The sequence below is a fragment of the Sapajus apella genome, unplaced genomic scaffold (genome assembly GCF_009761245.1).
Source record: "Sapajus apella isolate SASKATOON/1434 unplaced genomic scaffold, GSC_monkey_1.0 scaffold170, whole genome shotgun sequence".
Taxonomy (NCBI): domain Eukaryota; kingdom Metazoa; phylum Chordata; class Mammalia; order Primates; family Cebidae; genus Sapajus; species Sapajus apella.
This window is the reverse complement of record NW_022437110.1, coordinates 631,925-655,655: the sequence shown is the minus strand read 5'-3', so window position 1 is coordinate 655,655 and position 23,731 is coordinate 631,925. Positions and strand designations below refer to the sequence as shown.

At 47.3% G+C, this 23,731-nt stretch overlaps 1 long non-coding RNA gene across 1 annotated transcript; it reads left to right on the top strand.

Moving 5' to 3' along the window:
* The first annotated feature begins 381 nt into the window (after positions 1–381).
* LOC116542596 lies at positions 382–22,391 on the top strand. The gene is made up of 3 exons (XR_004265280.1): positions 382–464; positions 3,495–3,498; positions 22,373–22,391. It is a non-coding gene; the product is annotated as an uncharacterized LOC116542596 (long non-coding RNA).
* Positions 22,392–23,731: the final 1,340 nt, after the last annotated feature.

The window sequence follows — 23,731 nt, the reverse complement described above, 5'->3', positions numbered from 1 at the left end:
TTCTTCATCTCTGAATATAATCATGAATCTGTGTTGAGAGAAATCGGAAGAGTGACTGCTTATGGGGTAGGAATAGTGTTCAAGGGGCGGAGCGCCTTTTTGGGTGACGGAAATGTCTTCTATTTTGATTGGGGCTACTGTCCACAGTGGCGCACACATTTGTCAAATCTCATTGAAGTGTACATTTAAGATCTCTATATTGAAACACCATTCTCCACTAAAAGGAATTAGGGATCCTTGAAGCAATGGCTAGTTACTAGGTTGGTTCAGGGAACACAGAGGGGAGCCTGGAACCCCATGTTTATCAGAGAATATGCTGTGCTTCAAGAATGAAGGGGTCTGTGTGGTGGTACAAACCTGTAATCCCAGATACTTGGGAGGCTAAGGTGGGAGGATCCCTTGAGCCCAGAATTTCATGACCAGCCTGGGCAACATAGCAAGACCCTGGTTCTACAAATAGTTTTGTAAAAATTAGCCGAGGTTGGCCTGGCATGGTGGCTCACACCTGTAATCCCAGCACTTTGGGAGGCCGAGTGGGTGGATCATGAGAAAAGAGATTGAGACCATACTGGCCAACATGGTGAAACCCCGTCTCTATTAAAAATACAAAAAATTAGCTGGGCACGGTGATGCATGCTTGTAGTCCCAGCTACTTGGGAGGCTGAGGCTGGAGAATCACTTGAACCTGGAAGGTGGAGGTTGCAGTGAGCTGAGATCACGCCACTGCACTCCACCTTGGGAACTGAGCGAGACTCCATCTCAAAAAAAGAAAAAGTAGCCGGGACTGGTAGGGAGCATCTGTAGTCCCAGCTACCTGGGAGACTGAGGTGGAAGGATCCCTTGAGCCCAAGAGGTGGACGCTGCAGTTAGTTGTAATCGGGCCACTGTTCACCAGCCTGGGTGACTGAGAAAAACTCTGTCTCAAAAAAACAAACAAAAAACAAATGAAGGGGCATGTTGAAAAGACACAGGAGCTAGCTTAAAGGCACTCCCAGTGGCCAAACCTGGGATGATCTGAGCTATAAAATAAATACTGGAAGTTACAATGAGAATGCATTGAATAAATAGGACTTCATGAGTCCATTCTGATATTTATCAATTACATGACTTATGAGGGCTAGGATATTTACATAGTCTTGATTTACCTCCTCACAAAATCCTTGGCCATTACAGAGGGAGAGAGAGCAACTTCGCATTCTGAGAATGCTCGAGGTGCAGCTCATCTGTGACGGGGCAAAGTGAGATGTGTGTTCACCTGAGGGGGTGCCCTGGGAACACAGCGGCTCCTCTGAGATGATCCTAACAACAGTGTACACCCTGGATCTAACAACAAGGAAGCATCAGCCAGATCCAGACTGAGAAACCTCCTACGACGTCACCGGCGTGTGATTTTTCCAATGTTTCAAGGACATAAAAGTCAAGGAAATACTAAAGAACTAATCCAAACGGAGGGAAATTGGAGAGATGTGACGACCGAATGCAGCGTGCAGTTCCAGGCGGGACCGTGTGAGGAGACTGATGATCTGTGCAGGGCGTGTGAGAACTAGAGGGCACTCCTCTATCAGCCTGTTTCCTGACTTTGAGAGTTGCATTTTGATTATTGAGGAGAATATTCTTGCTGTGGGAACCACACACTAAAGTACTTGAGGGTGATGGGGCATCGAGTCGGCCACTTACTCTCACTTATTCCAGAAAATAAGTCAAGGCTGGACACGGTGGCTCACACCTGTAATCCCAGCACTTCGGGAGGCCAAGACGGGCAGATCACCTGAGGAGACAAGCCTGGCCAGGATGGTGAAACCCCGTCTCTACTAAAAATACAAAAAAATGAGCTGAACGTGGTGTCATGCGCCTGTCATCCCAGCTACCTGGGAGGCTGAGACAGTAGAATTGCTTACACCTGGGAGGCAGAGGTTGCCGTGAGCTGAGATCGCACCACTGTACTCTAGCCTGGGTGACAGAGCAAGACTTTGTCTCAAAAAAAAAAAAAAAGAGCCATCCTCTCACATTCCATGATTCCATGATAGATGCCACTCAATCTCAGAGTTTAGTTGTGTGTGTCTGTGGCGGGGCAGCGGGGGCTGTTTGTTTTTTGTTTTTTTTTTTTTGAGACGGAGTTTCGCTCTTGTTGCCCAGGCTGGAGTGTATTGGCGTGATCTCGGCTCACCGCAACCTCTGCCTCCTGGGCTCAAGCAATCCTCCTGCCTCGCCCTCCCGAGTAGCTGGGATTACAGGCATTTACCACCATGCCCTGCTAATTTTTGTATTTTTAGTAGAGACAGGGTTCTCCATGTTGGTCAGGCTGGTCTTGAACTCCCGACCTCAGGTGATCCGTCTGCCTCAGCCTCCCAAAGTGCTGGGATTACAGGTGTGGGCCACCGCACTCGGCCTTTGTGTGTGTGTGTGTGTGTGTGTGTGTGTGTGTTGTTGTTGTTCTGTCACCCTGGCTGGAGTGCAGTGCCGTGATCACAGCTTACTGTGACATCCAATTCCTAGGCTCAGATAATCCTCCTGCCTCAGCCTCCTGAGTAGCTGGGACTATAGGTGTGCACCACCACGCCCAGCAAGTTTTTAAAGCGTTGTAGAGCCAGGGACTTGCCACCTTTCCCAGGCTGGTCTCAAACTCCTGGCTTCAAGCAATCCTCCCACCTTGACCTCTCAACACACTGGGATTATAGGCATGAGCCTTTGTACCTGGCTCCAGAGTATGCTTTAAAAAAATGTGCTGCTTGATCCTATTTACTAATATCTTATTTAATGTTTTACATTGTCGTTATTGCAAACGACAATAACATTGCAATGATTGTCATTATAGCCTGAATTTTACATTATTGTGCTACATTTTGGAGTTTTATCAATATTATTTTTAAAATATGTTATTTTTATTGATTGATTTTTTAAAGACAGGATCTCACTTGTTGCCCAGGCTGGAGTGCAGTGGTGCAGTCACAGTGCACTGCAGCCTCCACCTCCTGGGCTCGAGTGATCCTCCCACCTCAGCATCCCAAAGTGCTGGGATTACAGATGTGAGCCACTGAGTGGCCAATGCAAAAATATTAAATAAAATATTAGTAAATAGGATCAAGCGGCACATTTTTAAAAACCACACTCTGGGGCCAGACACAGTGGTTCATGCCTGTAATCCCAGTGCTTTGAAGGCAAAGGTGGGAGGATTGCTAGAGCCCAGGAGTTTGAGACCAGCTTGGGCAACATAGTGAGACTCCATCTCTACAAAAAGTAAAATTTAAAAATTAGCTGGGCATGGTGGCTTGCACCTGTAGTCCCAGCTACGAGGGAGGCTGAGGTGGGAGGATCACTTGAGCCCAGGAGGTGGAGGCTGCAGTGAGCTATGATTGTGCCTCTGCACCTCAGCCTGGGCAACAGAGTGAGCTGTCTCAAAAAAAAAATTTTTTTTAACATTTTTAAGAATGAAAAATGGGGCCAGGCTTGGTGGCTCATGCCTGTAATCCCAGCACTTTGGGAGGCTGAAGCAGGCAGGTCAGGAGTTGGAGACCAGTCTGGCTAATGTGGTGAAAGCCTGTCTCTATTAAAAATACAAAACCAGGCCAGGTGCAGTGGCTCACGCCTGTAATCTCAGCACTTTGGGTGGCCAAGGCGGGTGGATCACCTGAGGTCAGGAGTTCAAGACCAGCCTGGGCAACATGGTGAAACCCCGTCTCTACTAAAAATACAGAAAAGTATCAGGGCATGGTGGCGGGTGCCTGTAATCCTAGCTACTCGGGAGGCTGAGGCAGTAAAATCACCTGAACCTGGGAGGTGGAGGGTGCAGTGAGCCTAGATCACATCATTGCACTCTAGCCTGGACAACAAGAGCAAAACTCCGTCTAAATAAATAAATAAATACAAAAACTAGCCGGGTGAGGTTGCAGCTCCTGTAATCTCAGCTGCTCGGGAAGCTGAGGCAGGAGAATTGTTTGAACTTGGGAGGTGGAAGTTGCAGTGAGCTGAGATTGCACCACCGCACTCCAGCCTGGGCGACAGAGCGAGACTCCATCTCAAAAAAAAAAAAAAAACGGTTCACATTTTTAAAATGGTCTGCATTTAAGAATTTGGTGTGCTTAGGTTTTTAAATCTCTTCAGAGATCTGTTGTAATATTATTTTCTGTAAGAATAATGTCGAAACCAGGCCTCATTTATTTGCTTGGTGTTCATCAAAGTGTGCTCTTATAATTCAAACCATCTTTTTGATATCTGGGATTATTTTCTTCTTTTGTATATTTCAACTTTCTCTTTTCTTTTTTTTTGGCGGGGAGGATCCAATTTTTTTTGAAAAAGCAGGGAACCCCCAGACATTGCATGGGTTTTAAGCTTTAGCCTCACCACTCTTGAGAGCCTTCTGCCCAGGAGGGCCAATTAGTTCCTCCTATCTGCTTGGTGAGGACCTGAAGTCCTCCCCACCCCTGCAAGACACCTGCCAGGGGAGCAGAGTCACTTATGGCCAAGAGGAATTGTTCTGGGGATTGGTTAGTCAGCAGGAAGAAGGGGAGAAGAAAACTGCATATGGGGGTTGAACGCCCCCAGCCAAAGAAGGTGAGTTGTAGAGGCCTCTTACCACTGGGGAACGTGCTGGAGTCACACAGCAAAGTGTGCTAGCAGCAGAATTATCCAAGTCGCAGGGCACCAACATGTGTTATTGGTGGCGGGTATCCAAGTTACCCGTGGCGAATCCGCAGAGGTCTGCAGCAGCCTCAGTTCTTGCCTCCTCAGAAGAAAGAATTTGACTGAGGGCACCAGGCAGAAGGAGAGACAGGCCAGTTTCAGAGCAGGGCCAAAAGCTTATTAAAAAGTTTTAGAGCAGGAATGACAGGAAGGAAAGCGCTCTTGGAAGAGGGCCAGGCGGGCGACTTGGAGGACAAGTGCCTGTTTCTTGTCTTTCATTGGGTTTTCTCACTGTTTTTGTATTTTATTTTGACTTAATCCTCACATAGTGATCTCCTAGACTTACTCATTCGTTCTAACCAACCCGAGTCCGTTCGTTTTTGCTTCTGCCTCTACGATCCGACCCTTTAGGAGGTGGTTGCCCCGCATGCCCACTGCGGGCAGGGAGCCACCTTAACCTTAGCATCTCCCTCTCGCTCCCACCGAGGAGGGCAGCCTCGGGTTGGCCCAAATGCCGCAGTGTTTGCTCTCACATGGTTCCCAGGCTGTCGTGAGGGGCCTTTCCTCAGGGTCTTCATGGGGGAGAGTCGGGGTGAGCGCCTCCTTCCTCACTTTGCACCCCTTCCTGCACATCATGCCAAGACACTCAGAGGCTCAGGCTCCACTAATGGAGGTGATTCTGGAGCTCAGGCATCAATCAACCAATGAAGAAAAGCCTCAGAAGCATTTCCAGCTTCTCGAGCTAAAAATATTGAATTCAGAATCTCTTGTAAATGCACACAGCTCGACAGGCTCCATCTAATCTTTAAGTTCGTGCTTCCCTCCCAGGTCTAGTGTTTGCAGAAGCCACGCCCCAACACCCCCAGTCTTCTAACAATGTAAATGACAAATCTTGCAAACCTTTTCATGTGTAAGCCTTCTTTTTCCAAATTAGGTTTGTGCTGATCCCCCGGGACGTGCCGGGATCTGATCCTAATTGTAGGTTTGGAAGCGGTGAGGGTGGTGGTGGTGGAGTGGGATGGAAGTCAGCACCTGCTTGCAAAGTAACCACATCAGGTGAGGCCACATCGAGGTCTCCAAACAAGGCAGGACCAGACCTGTCAAACAGGGGCTACTTCTGCTTGGTGTGATTGTTAGGGTATGCAGCTCGCCACCCTCCCTCCTGATACTGGGGTCCAACACTTCCCAGTCAATGCCCTGATTTTCACAGAGACCTGAGGGCGGATGAAAGTCCAGTCTACATCAGCATTCAACAAGCCTCCCAATTATGCCCTGGGGCTGATTCAAGGGCACATCAAACGCAACAGCCTTCAGAGATAAGAGATCCTTTTAGTGATCGTGGAAACCGTCTTGTTCTCTGACCATGCCTTGAGCTCCGCATTTGAAAATCCCAACCATGTCATCTTGTTTCCTTAGACTCTCCAGTGCAGCTCAGGGCAGCCGCCCCGTCCCACACTGTGGTGCTCCTCAGCACACCTCTGCTCCTCCTGCCTGCTGTACAATGCTGCTATCACCAGACCCACACTGTGCAGGCACTCCACTCCAGGTGAGCATGGGTGGTTACTTAGTTAACTGTTTCACCATCTCCTTCAGTCAAGCAGTAGATCAATTTCACCGCCTCCCTCTACCCCTTCATTAGGGACTGACCTGTGACTAGCTTTGACCAAGGAAGATATTCAAAGTAAAGCCGTGCAGCTCCTGCTCTGCTGCTCTTGGAGAGCTGGGACAGCATGAACAAGTATTAGCAAGGCTGAGAAACTGAGTAAGTGTTGAAGCACCCAGCCCCAAACCAGTCAAGTGCTAGACCTGTGCGTGATGCCCGCAAGAACCAGCCAGACCCCAGCTGACCCAACAACTAAGTGCAGACCCAACAGCTGGCCACAGATGCAAGAGTGAACTCAGCCAGGCTGAGCAGAAGAACCATCCTGCTGAGCCCAGCTAAAATTGTCAACCCACAGAATCATGACCTGAATGCATGGTCATTGAGCTTTGGGATGATTCATTACACGGCAAAAAGATATTCAATGCACCTCTCAAGGAAGTTTCCATTCCTGCCACAATCTAGAAGCTGGGGAAACCAGAAGATGCCCCTATGTTTGGCTCCAGGACCATACTCCCCTAGCCAAGACAAATAACAGCAAAATGAATATCCTTTGACATGAGGTCTAGGGATGAGACTCTGAGGCTTCTGTTACTGCTGCCTCAGAAGTGCTGACCATCTCCCTGTCTGGGTTTGCTGGTGGAAAACAAGGGAAGCAACATGACAGACTCTACCTCATTTTTCCCATCCTACTGTCACCAGAGGGTGTCTGTTGGAGGGGCATGCTGGAGCTCATGGCAGCTGCTTATACAATCCATAGTCTCAGCCCAGCCCTGTAAGCCCTGAACCAGATTTTCATTTCCACCAGCTTCACTCATGGGTCTCACTTGGTCTGAATTTGGTGTGTGTGTAAGGTGGGGTAGGGGGATGGGCCATGGGCCATTATTTGTGGTCCTCCCCAACACCCCCCTCCAACAAAAGCCCAGAAGCCACAAAGACTGACAGACCTGACTACACAAAAATTCCAAACTTTTGATCCACAAGAGAACCACAGTGAACAAACTGAGAAACACTTCTTGCAATGTATATCCCAAAATGATGGACAGATTTGACCATAAGCATTTAAGACTTTTACTCAGCAAAGACACCACCATTAACTCTGAATGTGAAAAAAAAAGTTTGCAAAATACATAATGGAAGAAATGACAGATTTATCCATGTAAAAATTAAAAATATCTCATGGCAAAAGATACTATAGACAAACATAGCCAGTGCAACCTGTTCTGCCAGCTCGGGGTACAAATAAGGTCACATATTTCTGTTCTTCATAGGCGCCCCACCCACTCACAGTGCTGGGAAGGGAACTCTGTTCCCTCTCGGGGCGAGCTCACACGGGAGTGCAGCCTCTGCAGAGCAGCGCCGCTGCCCCCACTGACACCTTCAAACGTGTTCGCTCTTGACACGGTACACTCACAGTGATACAGCCATCCCTCAGAAACACCTGCACACAGGTGGCTCCACAGCAACAGCTTGAAATGTCCACTGCTCAGGCACCAGGAGAATGTTCTGTGGGCCGGTGCTTCCCGACAACAGAATCCTTGCTGTAGCTGGAGAGACTGGAGTGGATCCCCAGGCCGCGGGTGAAAGGCTGGTTTCTCCTGCCCAAGGTGCCTGAACAGGCAGGGCCGGGAGCTCTGTTTATACCCCAGCACCAGAAGTGCTGATTTTCTAAAACAAGGATAAAATTCATAGCCAAGTTGGGAGGTCAGAAGGAGGAATGGGACCAAACGCAGATGAGCAGATGTGGACCTGCAGGGGAACGGCTGTGCCTGGGAGGCGCTGGGCTCTGGGGACACAGCTGGGCCACAGGCTCTGCCCAGACAGAGACTGGAATTGGGCTCTGCACAAGGCTGGGCCTGTGAGGGTCCGTCCCTCAGGAAGGGGGACAAGAGAGGGCAGAGGCGCCCAACACAGGCACCCTTCCAGAGTTGGCATGGCATCCTTGAGAATTCTGTCTGCTCTGGGGAAGCTCACGTGCTTCTTGTCCATGTATGTGCTCACAGGACATCTGAAAACCAAATTCATGCCAAGGAGAGAGGTGCGGGCCTGAGGCCTCTCCCTCTTGTGTGGAGGTGGGAGCTTCATGCCAAGTGACCCAGAAGAGGTCAGGATGCCTGTCAGCCATGTGGCCATGGCCATGCATGCAGCCCTTCTGTGCCCCAATTTCTTACCTGCAAAATGGGAATAATAACAATATCACCAGCAAAACACCCGTGGTGCTGCGGCTTGATTAAGTGAATTATTTTTGCAAAGTTTTCAGAGCAAGATCTGGCATAGGGTGAACACAGTGGAGCGTCTGTTAAAGGAATGAAGTGTGACGTGGTTAGCTAGTCTCTGATGCTGAGCTCTAGAGCAAAATTCCTTTCCCCATTCAGGGGAAATGATCCACCCACAAAGAGGTGGGAACATCTACAAGGCTTGGAGCTGCAGGGAGGAGCTATGCAGGATAAAACCATTCCAGGATCCCATTCCCTACTCCCTTTCATTCCCTCTCAGCTACACCAGCGGCATGCGGTATTTTGACCTCAGTGAGGGCCACTGAGTGCGTGTCTCGGCTGCCTAACCAACCTAACTAGTGACCCCTCCTCCAGGCAGGCAGCTCTGATAAGGAAATACACGTAGATAAGCGTGACCAGATCCACCCGTGGTGGACGACCCCCCTTTGGAAGCTGCTATGGACTGATTATTCGAATCCTCCCAAATCCATATGTGGAAGTCTTCACCGCCAAGGTAATGGTCTTAGGAGGTGAGGCCTTGGGGAGGTGACTACATCGTAAGGGAACAGCCTTCATGAGTGGGTTTGGTGCCCTTATAGAAGAGGCCCTAGGAAGCTGTTCCTTGGCCACGTGAGGACAGAGTAAGAAGCCACTATGAAGAACATATGAAGAACAAGCCCTTGACAGACACGGAACGTGCCAGCATTTTGATCTCAGAATTCCAGCCTCCAAAACAGTGAGCAATAAATATCTGTTGTTTATAAACCTCGGCTATGGTAGTCTCTTAAAGCAGGCCGAACAGACTAAGACAGAAGCCATCTCCACACTCAACCCAAGGGTTTCTACCCATGTGAATTTTGGGGTGTCAGCCATCTCTCATTGGGTTTAGACTTTATATGTGTTCCCACAGAGCATGCTGGGATCTGCCCTGAGTTACAAATCTGGAGTCAAAAAGGGATGCTGGGACTGTGAAAAGGGAGAACCCCCCAGCAAGCAACTGCCTTGGGAAAGGTGATGACCGGGCAGGTGTGAAGTTAGGGGTTGCATTCTGTAAGACTTCCCTCACTTCTGACACCCACTGTAGGTTTTGGGGGTTGCTGAGATCACTATGTGGTTCAACAATTTACCAGAAGGACCCACAGAGCTCACTGAAAGCTATGAAGCTCATGTTTATGATTTCCTATTGCAAAAAGATACAGATTAAAAGCAGCCAAAGGACAAGGCCCTGGGATCAGGGACCAGGAGACACCTGGCGCAAGCTTCCAGCTCTCCTCTCCCTACAGAGCTGTGATTGGTGCGACTTCTTGGTATTGTCCTGTGAAAGTCTGCATGCAGTATGGCCAAGCAGGGAAGCTCACTTGAGCCTTTATTGACTCCAATGGCAGATTGCCCACTGGCCAACCTCAGTCTCTGGTCTCTCTGGACATCAGGCAATCCCATGTGACCCTAGACTCCCACATAAATCACACTGTAAATGCAGACTGTCTGGAGTCTGCAAACCTCCACAGAAATAAAGACCGTGTTATCAGGCCAGACATTCTAAGGACCTAGAGATCAGCACCCAGGAGCAAAGACTGGACCTCCTGTTGGGCAGGGTTAAAATCTGTACCACTCACCTGCCAAGCAAAGGAAGGCCAGTCTACACAGAGGGCAGGAGGGGCTGCTTTGCCAGTCAGAGAGTCTGGATGGAGGTTGGGAGTTCAAGTTCATCAGACTCATTCCAACCCAGGTAATATTCTCATTCTGATTCTCCGGGCCCTATTCCCCCCAGTTGATGCTAACTTTCACATACGGGACCTAGTTAGGCTCTAGATTCAACTTTCCCTGGACTTCTGCAACCTGGGAGAAAACAGTCAAATCTTGTATATTCCCTAAAGGGCTTGTATTCATAATATGTGTGTGCCTGTATCTATTTAAAATGACCTAAAGATTTGAAGAGATATTTCTCCAAAGGACATATTCGGATGCTTTCAAAAATACTTGGCAACATTAGTTAATAGATAAATGCAAGTTATAACCACGAGATACCACTGCACACACCCTAGGATGGCTGTAACCAGAAAGACAGGGAAGAGTTGGAGAGGTTGTGGAGAAACTGGAACCCTTGCACATTGGTAACAGGAAAGCAAATGGTGCCGCGACTGCTTTGGAAACAGTTTGGCAGGCTCTTCAGTTGTTAAACATAGAGGCACCAGATGGCCCAGCAGTCCCACTCCTAGGTATCCACCCAAGAGAAATGAAAACATATCTGCACACAAAAACTTGTACATGAATATTTATAGCCGCTTTATTCATAGCAGCCCCCAAACTGGAAATAACCCAAGTGTCTATCAACTGGTGAATGGAGAAACAGTGTGGTCTATTCATGCAACGGGGTATGATTTGGCATAAAAAATAACCAAGTTCCGATACATGAGATAACGTAACATTATGCTGAGTGAAAGCCGTCAGGCACAAAGGACCACAGGTTTTATGATCCCACTAATATAAACCGTCCAGAAAAGGCAAATCTATAGAGGCGGGAAATGAATTGAATGGTTCAGTCCCTGGGAACTTCAGGTGGGATCAGGGAGTGGCTGCAAAAAGGCAGCCGCCTTTTGGGGTGATGCAGGTGATCTGGCTTAGAGTCGTTAAGTGTGGCCACCTTTTGGGGTGATGCAGGTGATCTGGCTTAGGGTCGTTAAGTGCATTAAGTGCAGGTGCCCTTTGGGGTGACGCAGGTGTTCTGGCTTAGGGTCGTTAAGTGCAGTCGCCTTTTGGGGTGATGCAGGTGTTCTGGCTTGGGGTTGTTAAGTGCCGCCTCCCTTTGGGGTGAGTGACGCAGGTGTTCTGGCTTAGGGTCGTTAAGTGCAGTCGCCTTTTGGGGTGATGCAGGTGTTCTGGCTTAGGGTTGTTAAGTGCAGCCTCCTTTTGTGGTGATGCAGGTGTTCTGGCTTAGAGTTGTTAAGTGCAGCCTCCTTTTGGGGTGACGCAGGTGATCTGGCTTAGAGTCGTTATGTGCAGGCTTCTTTTGGGGTGATGCAGGTGTTCTGGCTTAGGGTCATTAAGTGCAGCCTCCTTTTGGGGTGACGCAAGTGATCTGGCTTAGAGTCATTATGTGAGCCTCCTTTTGGGGTGATGCAGGCGATCTAGCTTAGGGTCGTTAAGTGCAGCCTCCTTTTGGGGTGACGCAGGTGACCTGGTTTAGAGTCATTATGCGCAGGCTTCTTTTGGGGTGATGCAGGTGTTCTGGCTTAGGGTCATTAAGTGCAGCCTCCTTTTGGGGTGATGCAGGTGATCTGGCTTAGAGTCGTTAAGTGCAGCCTCCTTTTGGGGTGATGCAAGTGTTCTGGCTTAGGGTTGTTAAGTGCAGCCTCCCTTTAGGGTAACTCAGGTGTTCTGGCTTAGGGTCATTAAGTGCAGCCTCCTTTTGGGGTGATGCACGTGTTCTGGCTTGGGTCATTAAGTGCAGCCTCCCTTTGGGGTGATGCAGGTGTTCTGGCTTAGGGTCGTTAAGTGCAGCCTCCTTTTGGGGTGATGCAGGTGTTCTGGCTTAGGGTCGTTAAGTGCAGCCTCCTTTTGGGGTGATGCAGGTGTTCTGGCTTAGGATTGTTAAGTGCAGCCTCCTTTTGGGGTGATGCAGGTGTTCTGGCTTAGGATTGTTAAGTGCAGCCTCCTTTTGGGGCGACACAGGCATTTTGGCTTAGAGTCGTTATGATTGCATGACTCCCATTTATGAAAAGTAATTGAATTGTATGCTGGAAATGAGTGGATTTTTATGGTATATGAAATATATGTTAATAAAGCTGGAGAGAAGGAGAGGAAGGAGAGAGAGAAGAAAGGCCGGGCGTGAGCACTCCTCCCTCTCTTCCTGCTATGCTGCCATGGGAACGAGCCCAGGCTAGAGCGCTGGAGGATGAGAGGCGTGTGGCTGGGTCACTCCCATTGCCCCAGCTGACCATCAACCATTCCCAGAGATGACAGCGAGACCACCCTACACTGGTCAAGCCTCAGTTGACCTGTCAGGTGGCCACAGGCTCATAGCAAGCTCAGCAAAGACCAGGCCCAGATCAGCAGAACCCTGGCTGAGCCAGAACCTCCCAAGCAACAGTACGTGTCCACTTCAAGTTTTCCGCCACAGAGGTGAGGCGCTGTGATGTAGCACTGGGTGCCTAACGGATGCATGTCCCCAACCATCTAATGTAGCACTTAACTGCAGATGGTGGTCATTTGGGTAAATGTTCGCAGGGATGATATGGGCTATTGCATTCTATTTCCCATTAGAATGAGGCCATCACCACATTCGAGCCCAGTCTTGTGAACCAACCCCAGGTTATCATAGAGTCTGACTCCGATTTTTCTCTTTGGCAGCTGACAGCTTTCAGGTAAGCCCCTCCCCCGCAGCCTTTTGCCCTGCATCTGAGCAAGCCAATAAGAAATCCCGTGTTGTCTCTCTCCAGGCAGGAAGTTCAAACCACGCAAACTCCAGCCCCAGCTCTGTCCCCAATAAACACCAAAGCAACCCACGCCCTCTTTGCTCAGCCATTCAGGACCAGCTTGTGCCTGCCCTGCCCTCTTCAGAAAGTTCATTATATGAGCAACACAACTTCCCATATGCTCATCTGGACCCATTCTGCGTGGTGCGGCTGCAGAGTGCAGATCGGGGTCCTTCTCTTGGGTGCACTCCTGATGCTCCGTGTAGATCAACTTGGGTGCAGACAGGAAGAGAGGCCACTCTGTGTGTTTCTAACAGGAAGGATTTAATGCAGAGAATCTGTACAGAATACAAGGGAGTGGGGGTGCTGCCTAGCAACCCGGACCTGTGGGAAGTAGTGAGACGCCCACAGGAACCTGACCTAGTCACCCCAGCTACTGCACAGCCACCACCGGGGATGGGCTTGGATGGCCTCCACCCTGCAAAACCTCCATCATCTGAACCTGAGCTCCTCTGCCATGACGTCACTTTGAGACAGCTGCTGCTGCTACTGCCACAGTCAAAAGCAAAGTGGTCCTTCCTTACCCCTGCATTCTTTTTTTCTTTTCAGATGGAATCTTGCTCTTGTTGTCCAGGCTGGAGTACAATGGCACGATCTCAGCTCACCGCAACTTCCACCTCCCAGGTTCAAGCAACTCTCCTGCCTCAGCCTCCAGAGTATCTGAGACCACAGGCACCCGCCACCACGCCCAGCTAATTTTTGTATTTTTAGTAGAGATGGAGTTTCACCATGTTAGCCAGGCTGGTCTCGAACTCCTGACCTCGTGATCCACCTACCTCAGCCTCCCAAAGTGCTGGGATTATAGGCGTGAGCCACTGCTCCCGGCCAACCCTGCACTCTAACCCTGCACTAGTGCCTCCAATTACAGAACCCCACAGGAATCCATTTGGCAGGGGGTCTGGGGAATGTAGTTTTCAGACTTCCAGCCCCAGTGGTGCAGAGGAGAGCAAGAAGAGCTGGTAAGGGCTGAGTAGCCAGAGACAACATCCACTACGAATCCTACAGCCACGCAGGCAGAAAAATCAACTTACCACAAGGAAGGAAAAACCAGCTGACCCCAGGCTTCTCTGCAGCAATATGCAATGCTGAAGGACAGCAGTGACTGAAGGATAGCACAGCACTCTTTTCAAACGTGTCAGAATCCAGGTATTAGGGCACCTAGGAGTTCTTATTTCTCTCTCTCTCTCTCTCTCTCTCTCTCTCTCTCTCTCTCTCTCACACACACACACACACACACACACGGAAACGCTGTAGTGAGCCATGACCATGCCACTGCACTCCAGCCTGGGTGACACAGGGAGACCCCATCTTTAAACAACCCCAAAATCCACTTGATACTGAACTGTAACAGCAAAACTGAAGTGAAGCAGGTGCAGGCGATCCTGGGTTGCCAGCGGTGTCCTGTGAACACCCGTAGGCACAAGCAAAACAGGGACAACAAAGGGAACTTATGAAAAGTAATTTGATACTGCTATTCATTCATTCGTGCAGGCAGCATCTGCTGGGTGTCTGCGACATACCAGGTCACACCCTGGGACAGGACAGGGGAAACTCAGTCTAAGCCTCTGCCCTCCTGGACCTTTGGTTCCGGGGGTAGACAGACAATAAACAGCTCCAGCAATGAGAGGCGCGTGGGGCCATGAATCACACGACGCTCCCGGGGCCAGGGAGGGGTGTGGGCGACAGGCAGAGAAAGTGGGCAACAGCACAGGCCTGGGAGGCCACCCAAGGAGCCAGGGCAGGCTGGAGGCAGGGGCACTGGACCGCAGGGCCACCTTCGAGGACTTGGGCTCTTTCTCTGAATACGGTGAAAAGCCACTGCAGGGCTCGGATAGTTCTAGAGGAGAAGAAGAAGGATGAGGAAGGTAAGATGAAGATGCACTTGATCAGGAAAGGCTGCTGCGGGAGGACCCCTCTGTTTCCCACGCTTTGGGCCCCGAAGGGTTGCTTGGCCCTGGGAACTAGGGCATTCTTACGCTGAGGAAATTGATGCTGAGCACCAGCTGGACTTAAATAATTGCATTGAACTATATGAAAGTGCTGATAAGTGGCTGTTCTGATTAAAAAGAGTCCATTTCTTTTCACCGCAACCTCTGCCTCCCAAGTTCAATCGATTCTCCTGCCTCAGCTTCCCAGGTAGCTGGGAGTACAGGCATGAACCACCACACCTGGCTAATTTTGTATTTTTAGTAGAGATGGGCTTTCTCCATGTTGGTCAGGCTGGCCTCAAACTCCCAACCTCAGGTGATCCACCCCCCTCGGCCTCCCAAAGTGCTGGGATTATAGGTGTGAGCCATTGCAGCATACCTGGCAAAAAAAAAAAAAAAAAAAAAAGACGCAATTTCATACCATTCAATCAAGTAGGAGGAAAGGCCACCCAGCTGCGGAGGTTAGGTGGGCGAGCAGAATGCAATGGACGGGACCTGCTCAGCAAGGGCTGACAGGAGGGTGAGAAGCGGGGCGGGAAGTCACCTCCTCGTCCCTCACTATGGAGTTGCCTGACTGTCCAAAGTCCATCCGTTCAATGCCTCCAGATGTCATATTTAGACAACAGCACAGAAAGCCTCCTTTAAAATGACACTCCATGCCATATGCACAGGAACTCACACAGGGCCCTCTTTCCATTTGCTGACACTCAGATAAGCTGCCCACAGGACACCTGGAAAAGCCATGAGGATGATGCTCGCAGGGCAGAGCTGGGTGCAGGACCGGGAGCTGTTTCACAGATAACCCCATGGCTCGGCCCCACACCTCACAGCCTGCCTGGTGGGGATCGGGAACACAGGAATGCCCCTGCTGTAGTATAAGTCAGCAGCTCTTTTTGGAAGCAGTTTGGCAGCACTTATTCAAAAGGCTTCCTTGTCCTGCAACCTGGCAATTTCATGTCTAGAAATGGAAATAGCAGATCGGCTTAGATGACTCAGTCAACACCTCCATCATTAGCGGAGCAACTGTCGGTTTTCTAAAAGGCAGAAGCCAGAACAAGGGAGTTTAGCAAGGCTGTGGGATATAAGGGCATTCAGCAAAAATCAAATTTTTTTTTTTTGGAGACAGAGTTTCACTTTTGTGGCCCAGGCTGGAGTGCAGTGGAGCTCTGTACCACTGGAGACACCTCGACCTCCACCTCCCCGATTCAACGGAGTCTCCTGCCTCAGCCTCCCAAGTAGCTGGAATTACAGGTGCCCACCACCATGCCCAGATAGTTTTTGTATTTTCAGTAGAGATGGGGTTTCACCATGTTGGCCAAGGTGGTCTTGAATTCCTGACCTCAGGTCATCTGCCTGCCTCAGCCTCCCAAAGCGCTGGGATTACAGGCATGAGCCACTGCGCCAGGCCAAGTTAATTGTATTTTTATGTACTTGCAAGAAACAATTGGAAATTGAGAAGTTTTAAAACACCACCCACCAAGGCATCACCCGGTATGAAATACTAAGGATAAATTTGACAAAAGATGTGTCAGGTGTATAAACTGAAAACTACAAGGCATGAACTGCACACTTACAGATGGTTAGCATGGCAAATTTTATATTATGTGATTTTACCACAATAAAAAATCTTAATAGAATAAAAGGGCTGACAACAAAATAAAAATCCCAGAATATTAACTGTGGTTGTTTCTGAGTCGTGGGATAATGGATTTTTCCCCCTTAGTTTCTGTATTTTTGTCTTTTTCAAATCCTCTCTAATGAACAAGTGTTACTTTTGCAAGACAAAGGAGTAAATATAAGAAGCCATGTGTGCTCCTTTCTGCTTGCAGTAAAATTCCACAAACCCTGACTCTTCCAGATGTGTAGCTCTCCGGAAAGATGCTTTGAAGACAGAGCAGGGCAGAGCACCTGGCCTCACATCTCTTGCCTGGCTCACATTCCTTCGAAGATAAATGAGCCCTGCCAGGCCGAGTGCCTCACACCTGTAATTCTAGCGCTTTGGGAGGCCACTGTGGGAAGATCATTTGAGGCCAAGAGTTTGAGACCAACCTGGGCAACATGACAAGACCCTGTCTCTATTTCAAAAAAAAATTTTTTGGAGACAGAGTCTAGCTCTGTCACCCAGGCTGGAGTGCAGTGGCATGATCTCAGTTCACTGCAACTTCTGCCTCCTGGGTTCAAGTGATTCTCCTGCCTCAGCCTTATGAGTAGCTGGGATTACAGGCATGCGCCATCACACCCAGCTAATTTATATATTTTTAGTAGAGACGGGGTTTCACCATATTGGCCAGGCTGGTCTCAAACTCCTGACCTCAAGTGATCCATCAGCCTCAGCCTCCCAAAGTGCTAGGATTACTGGCATGAACCACTGTGCTACTTAAAATTTTTTTAAGTAGCTGGGCATGGCGGCTCACGCCTGTAGTCCTAGCTGCTTGGGAGGCTGAGACAGGAGGATCACTTGAGTTCAGGAGTTTGAGGTTACACAGTGAGCTAGGATCAAACAAGCCTGGACGGCCGGCTCTGAGTCCCTTCATGGTCGCCATGATTGTTGATTAAATTTAAAAAAATCAATCACTGCACTCCAGCCTGGGTGACGGAGCAAGACTGTCTTTGAAATTAGTGGTAAAATAAGAAATAGAAACATCTTCAGAATTGTCAGCATACATTTTTGTCTGGGTTGAATGGTCAGACAGGTTTATACTAGTCTGATAAATATTTTAAGGTGTCAGGGTTTGGCACAAAGACTATAAAACTATAAACGTAGCCAGAAACAGAATGATCTTTGTGTAGTTTTTTATGAGAAAAATTGTTTAATATTATTGGTTTAATAAAAACAGCTAAATCTTCTGAGTTATCAGAAAAATATCCATATATTTAACTTTAAAGTTCTTACTTAGGTGAACATCTAATACTCACAGGCTGTAAAAATGGTTAGCAGGAAAATAACTTATAAAATGATGATTCACTTTGTCTCATATCTCAGTTTTTATAATTAACCTAGGCAAAGACATTATCTTAAATGTCTAATAAAACAATTTACTAAATAAGTAAATGTCAATGGGATAAATGCCTATAAATAAATTTTTTATGTTTGAAATCTTAAATTCATTAATAGATATTCATTAAATGTCTGCATTTCCTTTTTTTCTTTTTTTTTTTTTTTTACATTTCCAATTAAGAAAAATTATGTTACATGTTTCTAAAAATTATAATATGAGCCAGGCATGGTAGCTCATGCCTGAAATCTCAGTATTTTGGGAGGCGGAGGTGGGCAGATCACCTGAGATCAGGAGTTCAAGAGCAGCCTGGCTAATATGGCAAAACCCCATCTCTACAAAAATACAAAAATTAGCTGGGCATGGTGGCACACACCTGTAGTCCCAGCTACTCAGGACCTGAGGCAGGAGAATCATTTGAACCTGTGAGAAGGAGGTTGCAGTGAGCCAAGCTCATGCCACTGCACTCCAGCCTGGGTGACAGAACAAGACTCCATCTCAAAAAATATATATAATACAGTTCTCATCAATAAAATTCTAATATGTGACAGACAATTCAAGATTTCTTGCTTCCTAGGTTTTTACTAAAATTTAAATTTACTAAGAGTTAAAAATTCTAGGCCAGGCATGGTGGCTCACACCTGTTATCCTAGCACTTTGGGAGGCCAAGGTGGGTAGATTGCCTGAGGTCAGGAGTTCAAGACCAGCCTGGCCAACATAGTGAAACCCCATCTATACTAAAAATATTTTTTAAATTAGCTGAGTGTGGTGGTGTGTGCCTGTAATCTCAGCTACTCAGGAGGCTGAGGCAGGAGAATTGCTTGAACCCAGGAGGCGGAGGTTGCAGTGAGCCAAGATCACACCATTGCACTCCAGTCTGGGCAACAAGACTGAGACTCCATTTCAAAAATTTTTAAAAATTCTAATTTATATATAATTCTGTATATAAATGTGCCAAAATATGTTTTTAATTTAAAAATTATTTAAAAGGCATAAAAATGTGTTCTTTATTGAGGAAAAATAATTTTTGTCTGATTTTTCAGGTTATTTTTTTAAAATATGAAACAAAATTAAAAGAAGCCAGTACATAGGAGGGACAGATGTAAAGAAGCTTATGGGTATGAAGTTGTATTTTTGGTAATAAATGTTAAAAAAGAGAGATAGAGAAATAGTAATTTTGTATGAGAAAGAATTTTGTATAGTGAATTTTTTGTCCAAAGGAAAATGACTGATTATAGGACAAAGCAAAAAGTCCACGCATGACTTAAATGGCCTGTGTAAGTTGTGATAAGGATCATGAAAATAAGATTTTATAAAGGGAATTTTGCATGTGATTAAGTTAGTTATGATTTTAAATAATTACTTATAAAATATTTCTAAGTTTTGAGCTTTGATATTAAAAATACACTACTATGAAACTAAAAATTGGCTCCCTGTATTAGAACAAAGTTTTCTTAAAATCTTGATTTGCTCTTAATAAAATTACAAGAGGCTTTGGTTCTTATCTGTTTCTTTTTTTAAACTTCTCAAATTTATATCTCAGAAGTTTAACTTTTGCCATACCTCACTGTATGTGATGTGCAGTCATATATCATTGCCTTCTGTTCTGTTCCCCTTTGAAAAAGCATATCTTTTTGTTTGGCTGGGATTATAACTCTCTCCTTCAATCTTTTCATCAACTCCTGTTCTAACTTTGCTGTTATGATCTGATGCTTAAATGTTTATCTTGTCAGCCTAGAAAAGCAATGTTTTCCTCCAGTGTAATTTGATTCTGTGCTGTTGGCTTTTCTCTTTGTTTCCTTTCTTTTTATTTTTTAGAGATAGGGTCTCACTTTGTCACCCAGGCTGGAGTGCAGTGGCTTGATCACATTTGGCTTTTATTTCTTTTTCTTTTTCTTTCTTTTTTTTCTTTTGTGTGCGTGTGTGTGTGTGTGTGTGTGTGCAGATAGGGTCTTGCTATGTTTATCAGACTGTTCTCAAACTCCTGGCTTCAAGGGATCCTTCTACCTCAGCTTCCCAAAGTGTTAGAATTACAGGCGTGAGCCACTGTGCCTGGTTAGCTTTTTTTAATATGTCTGAATTGTTCAATGTAACCAGGATACTTCCCTTGCTGTTACTAAGAGCCATGTATTCCCCTGTTTAAGGTACTGGTTTTCTTGTTTACATTCCCCTATAATGTAGTGTATACTCATTACCCTGGACACACTATTCCTGTGTCTGATTAAGTTCAAATACCCTTTCTTAATGAGGTTTGATTTCTAGGTTACCTAAATGGGCTTCCCATAAGGAGAAGCAATCACACATTACAGGAGGTTTCTCTTTACCTTTGTAGTCACTGGCCTAAAACACACACACAAGAGTTTACATTTTGTCAAGATAATTCCTGTGTTGTCTTTATTAGGTTTTTGATTACTTAGAAGAACTGAACTTTAAAAGGGTTAGGGCTTTTACATCCATATAAATTTTTTCTTGCCTTTGAGGTCTTTTAATTATCACTCTGGTTAAACAAATAACTATTATTTTTAAATGACCTGTGATTCTGTTTCAACCAAGTGCTTTAAACCTTTTGACATTTTTTAGAGGTTTCTCCAGGACCAAAATCCTAAAGTAAGACTTTTTTAATTACATGATTAGGCTTATGTGGTAAATTGTATGGGAAACATTGTCGAATGGTAAGTGATGCTAGACCTTCTTTCAATTATATTTATGGGTATATTATTGATATAAATGTTCCAAAATGATATAAATTTATAAAAACCAAGGATCAGTCATAACTTTGCTATATTAAAACCTGTTCTAAACCTAGTTTATATGGACATGTTATTCATGTATTTTAAAGATTGCATAAAATTTGGCTAGGCATGATAGTTCATGCCTGTAATCCCAGGACTTTGAGAGGCTGAGGCAGACAGATCACCTGAGGTCAGGAGTTCAAGACCAGCCTGGCCAACATAGCAAAACCCCGTCTCTATTAAAAATATAGAAAAATTAGCTGGGAATGGTGGTAGGTGCCTGTAATCCCAGCTGCTTGGGAGGCTGACAAAAGAGAATCATTTGAACCTGGGAATGCGAGGTTGCAGTGAGCTGAGATTGCACCACTCCAGCCTGGGCCACAGAGTGAGACTCTGCCTCAAAAAAATAATAAATCCCAGCACTTTGGGAGGCCAAGGTGGGTGGATCATGAGGTCAGGAGTTCGAGACCAGCCTGGCCAATATGATGAAAAAAAAAGAACACAGATCATCTCAACATCACTAATCATCAGAGAAATGTAAATCAAAACCACAATGTGACACCACCTCCCACCCAATAGGATGGCTGCTACTAAAAACAAAACAAAACAAAACATCATAACAAATTGAGGCTACGGAGAAACTGGAATCCCTATGCACTGCGGGTGGGAATGTTGTCTTGGAAAAAGGCATGGCAGTTTCTCAAAACATTAAAAGCAGAATGACCACACAGTGGATCCCACAATTCTGCTTCTGGGTGTACTCCCAGCAGAACCAAAAGGAGGGTCTCGAAGGGATGTTTGTAGTCATGCTCACAGCGGCATTAGACACAGTAGTCATGAGCCGGGGCCATCAACAGATGACTGAATAAGCAAAGTGTGGTCTGTGCATCCCAGGCACTATGATTCTGCCTCAAAAAGGAAGGAAGTTCTGCCATATGCAACAGCGTGGATGAGCCTTGAGAACATGAAGCCAAGTGAAATACAAAGGGCCCAGAAAGACAAACACTGCTTGACTCCACTTACACGAGACATCCAAAGTAGTCAAACTCATAGAGACAGACAGTAGAATGGGGGGCACCAGGGGCTGTGGGGAGATGGGAATGGGGAGTTGGTGTTGAATGGGGACAGAGCTTCAGATCTGCAAGATGAAAAACTTCTGGAGACGCAATGTGATCAGCAATGTGAATGGGCTTAGCACTGTGGAATTACACTTAAAAATGGTTAAGAGAGATATTTTATGTGTATTTACCACAGCGGAAAATTTTTTAGGCCAGGTGAAGTGGCTCATGCCTGTACTCCCAACACTTTGGGAGGCCGAGGTAGGACAATCACTTGAGGCCAGGAGTTGAGACCAGCCTGGGCAATATTGTGAGACCCCATCTCTACAAAAAATTAAAAACTAGCCAGGTGTAGTGGCACTCACCTGTGGTGTCAGCTAGTCGAGAGGTTGAGGCTGGGGCAGGAGGATCCCTTGAGCCCAGGAGGTTGAGGCTACAGTGAGCCATGATCACACCACTGCACTCCAGCCTGGGCAACAGAGTGAGACCCTGTCTAAAAAAAAAACAAAGAAAAGAAAAGAAATAAATGTTAAAGGTCAACCATGATGGCTGCATAACAGTTGAATGTACCTAATGCCACTAAACTGTATACATAAGAAGGTTTAAAATGGGGTTGAGGGAAGTGGCCCACTCTACCATTCCAGAACTTTGGGAGGCTGAGGCAGAAGGATCACTTGAGGACAGGAATTCGAGACCAGCCTGGGCAACATAGGGAGAACTCATCTCTACAAAAAAGTTTTTAAAAAGTTAGCTGGGCGTGGTGGTGTGTACCTGTAGTCCAGCTACTCCAGAGGCTCAGGTGGGAGGATCACTTGACCCCAGGAGGACAAGGCTGAAGTGGGCATGATCGTACCATGGCCCTCAAGCCTGGGCGACAGAGTGGGACTCCATTGCTAAAAATAGTAATTTTTAAAAGTGATTAAAATGGTAACATTATGTGTATTTTTCCACAAAGAAAGTAAAAACAAAAGAAACCCCAACAAAAACCAAGCACAGAGGCCAGGCACAGTGGCTCACGCCTCTAATCCCAGCACTTTGGGAAGCCAAGGTGGGTGGATCGTTTGAGGCCAGGAGTTCGAGACCAGACCCAACATGGTGAAACCCTGTCTCTACGAAAATTACAAAAAATTCGGCACCTATAATCCAACTACTTGGGAGGCTGAAGCAGAAGCACCGCTTGAACCCTGGAGGCAGAGGTTGCAGTGAGCCAAGATCGCCCTACTGCACTCCAGCCTGGGAAACAGAGTGAGACCCCATCTTAAAAAAAAAAAAAGAAAGAAAAAGCAAGTACAGACCATATCACACGGTGCCTTGGTTCTGAATTCCTCCTGTCCAGTTCCTCCCGACAGTGCAACAGCTCAGCAGTCTGCAGCAGTGTGCTCGCTCTGTGAGCCTGTGCACTCCCGACAGCCCGGGGGCCTCCCCTGTGGCCTCTCCCATGGCCTCTCCCGTGGCAGACTTTGTCTGGCGCCTGGTCCCTGCCAGCCTGGCTATGCAGCTGCAGCCCTCTGAGGCCTGGGTCCCTCGTGGCTGATGCTCCAGGTTGCTGCACTGAAGGGCACCCGTGCTTGACACTGGTGGCTTTGCCAGGCGCCTGCCGAAGGGACGGGTGCCTTTGCCTTCCTTCCGCAGGATCTGATGTGCCCCAGCCCGCGACCCACAGTGGGGCGGGGGTTCCTTCTGTGGCACCCGCCACACTGGTTCACCACACGTCCATTTTCTTTTCTCTTAACGGATGGTCTGCCTGTGTCTTTGGAAGCTCTCCCTTTCCCCAGGCCTTGCCGCGGCGCCAGGTTCCCACCAGCACAGCCTGAAGCCGGGGCCTCAGTCAGCTGGCTCGGGTCTCCACTTAGCTCAGAGAAATGCTCTTTCGTGTAATGCTCTCCCCTCGCTCTGCAGCTCCTGCTACCCAGAGGCTGTGTCTCCAGTCTCCTCTCCCAGTGGCTCCAGGCCCTCCAGCAGGTCCTTGTACCAGCTCCCCCGGTTCTTCTGTTTTGCTGCCCAGTTTGTTGGGACGTCAGGGCTCCAGCTCCAGAAAGCCATTTTGTGCCACACTTTGATCGCGTCACATGAACATCTTTGATGATGAGGCACGTGGCCACACCT